Raw genomic sequence first — 2,966 nt, forward strand, 5'->3', positions numbered from 1 at the left:
GTGTTTTTAACATATGTAATGTACTGTTTTATATTGTTTTTTACCTATTGATGTTCTTGTATTCTTCTTTTATTATATTGTACAGTGTCTTTGAGTATTCAGAAAAGCGCTTTTTAAATAAAATGTATTATTACTTTGTGTTTTGTGGTAATTAGCAGTATGCTAACACGCTTAATTAGAATGTGAATGTTGCTGTTGTTAATATATTACCATGCCGAATTTAGCTTTTAGCTCAAAGCAGTGCTGTGCAGAAAGAACAGCTACAGGTCCTAAAAGCAGCAGCCGCCATCCCTTTACCAGCCACTGTGTTTGCATTGAAAGTAATGGTGGTGGCTGTCTGATACCTTAAGGATTAAGATAGACAGGTGGATGAATGTTCAGTGTGGTTGATAAGTAGTTGCTGGTGCATCTGGTGGTTGCTAATGATTTTGTAAGTGGTTGCTTGGGGCGTTCCAGTTTCTGCTACAAAGTGTGTTCACCTTATTAGCTTCTGTCATCCTCCTGGGGTCCACAGATTAATAAACCAACAAAAAGTGTAAGGGCTTGGCAGAATTACAACAGAAAATTAGGTTCTGTTAAAACGACAGACAACCCGAATTGGACACAAACAATACTTGCAACAGGATGCCTTCAGTGATTTAATGAAGATGATCCACTTATAGACAGCCAAACTGAAAAATCAAGGCAACACAAGGATCAATGAAACCAGGAACAAACCAAGAGTACAGTATCCAAGGAAAGGACCAAAGAAAAGTATCCAGGGACATGATCAAAAGCTAGGTATCCACAGACAGAACCAAAATGACAAAGAATCAAGGGAAAACAAAGGCTAAACACACAGGTAAAGAGAAGGACAAGGAGACACAGATGAAAAGTATCAGGGTGGAAAAGGACAAAGACAGGAAGTTAAAGTAGATCAAGACACAAGAGGAGAAAAACTACAAAATAAAACAGGAAATTACCAAAAAAACAAACATGTGAAGCTCTCTTCAGGCATGCACTTTGAAAGGCGACAGCAGTATAAGGTGAATAAACACAGAGACAGGATATAGACTCTAATACTATACTAATATATTAAGTTATACTTTCTTATGCACAAAGCAAATAATATTAGTTTCAACCATAGAATATTGAATTTGTACATTCACATACCATCCGCCTCTAAATAAAATAGAGGTGATTCCCAAATGTCTTACCAATGGCTAGCTAGCTAAGACGCCATACACTTTGGAATTACCAGATTAAGTTTTTCTCTTTGTTTGGCAGAGATAGTAATCTTGCACAACCTCCAGTCCCTGCACCAAGGTGACACGTCCTGGACCAGTGTCTCTGAACGTGAAAAGATTCAATTGAAATCTGACTGTCTGAGCATAACTGAACATCATTAAAAACTAATCTAATTACTGACTTCAAAATTGCAATCCCTTACACGACTCTACAAATCACATTACTGTAAGGCATTCTGTAATATATTAATGCCCAATGCTGTTGAATGCTGTATCAAAGGTGGAAGTGCAAAAAATTAATTACACTGCTATATCAGCTTTTAAATCGTGAGCATGTCTGCCTAACCATAATAACCAATTTAAGTGGTACAGTGATCAAATATACCGGTTCATCCAGCATTGTCCCAGTTCCAAGCTAGGGGCTCTGAGTCCTGATAAATATCTGTAAAACACTAAAATGACCCAGTTTTCACCACAGTCATTTTGATTATTAGAATAATTCAGCTTTACATGGACGTTTATCACATTTTGTCCCACTCATTATTATCTAAACTAATTTAAAAACATAAACAATGCAATACAAATCTGAATTAAACAGTGATATGTTTGTCTGTGTGTCAATCAAACAATATGTTGTCGTCAACAGAACCGGTCAGTATGCTAACTTTTAACTGCCATGTCAAATAGAAAGTCACGTAAAGTAAAATGTGCAATTTCACTGCTAGATGCCACTGAATCCTACACACTGGTCCTTTAAACTATTTCTCCCACATCCGAATAGTTAATTAATCCCTGATCACATATAGCCTACTTTACAGTCCTTCTCGGTCATGGTTTGGGGTTTTTTCTTTGGTTATTTCCTGTTTTATTTTGTAGTTTTCTTCCTCCCGTGTCTTGTTATCCTACATCTCACCTGTGTATTCAGTCTTTGAGTTTCTTTCTTTCATATGCTAGTTTGTCCTTGTGTTTCCTGATTGTTATTTGGACCACTTCCTCGTTTATTTGACTGTCTGTGGGATTTACTTGAATAATCTGGACTATTGCCTCATCATGATGTAAGTTTATCTTCCACCACCATCTTTAAAACAAATCATGTGCTCCTGCTCTGCTAGTCTGCATTTGGGTTCAAATCCTCGTGTCATGTCACAACTCAGTTTCCTCAACTGTGACATTATCAGATTATTACTGAAGATGTTGTGATCACACTGAATGTGATTTTTTGTGTCTTGTGCATCCTATACATATATATACATTTCCTAAAAATTCTGCCCAACATTTAATATCTTTGGAATACATGGGATATCCACTAGAATTTAAAATGAAGTTAGCAAGGTTTTTAAGCATGTATCCTTGTCAAAGCCTATTTTGTAAAAGCCATTTGCGTGTATGATACACTTCTCAGTGTAGCGATTGAACCACCTCTACCACCTACCACCTACCTAGGAGTGTTCCAGCATCTTTTTGANNNNAAGGTGCCAAAGATCTGGAAGACTTCCTGCTTAGTTCCTGTTCCCAAAAAACGTCCCAGCGCTCTCAAAGACTTCAGGCCTGTAGCCTTAACGTCACATGTTATGAAGACCTTTGAGAGACTGGTTCTGCAGCACCTCAGACCCCTGACATCGGCGTGGATGATGCTATCAAAAACCTCTCGCTTCACAGGGCTTACACCCACCTGGAGAAGTCACAGAGCACCGTGAGGATCATGTTCTTTGACTTCTCCAGTGCCTTCGACACCATCCA

At 38.0% G+C, this 2,966-nt stretch overlaps 1 pseudogene; it reads left to right on the plus strand.

Annotated features, from left to right (window-relative positions):
• LOC118339185 overlaps positions 1-2,966 on the plus strand; it is a 13,208-nt pseudogene that overhangs the window by 4,927 nt on the left and 5,315 nt on the right.

The sequence above is a fragment of the Morone saxatilis genome, unplaced genomic scaffold, assembly GCF_004916995.1.
Source record: "Morone saxatilis isolate NCDOM2014 unplaced genomic scaffold, NCSU_SB_2.0 Contig5, whole genome shotgun sequence".
Classification (NCBI taxonomy): domain Eukaryota; kingdom Metazoa; phylum Chordata; class Actinopteri; family Moronidae; genus Morone; species Morone saxatilis.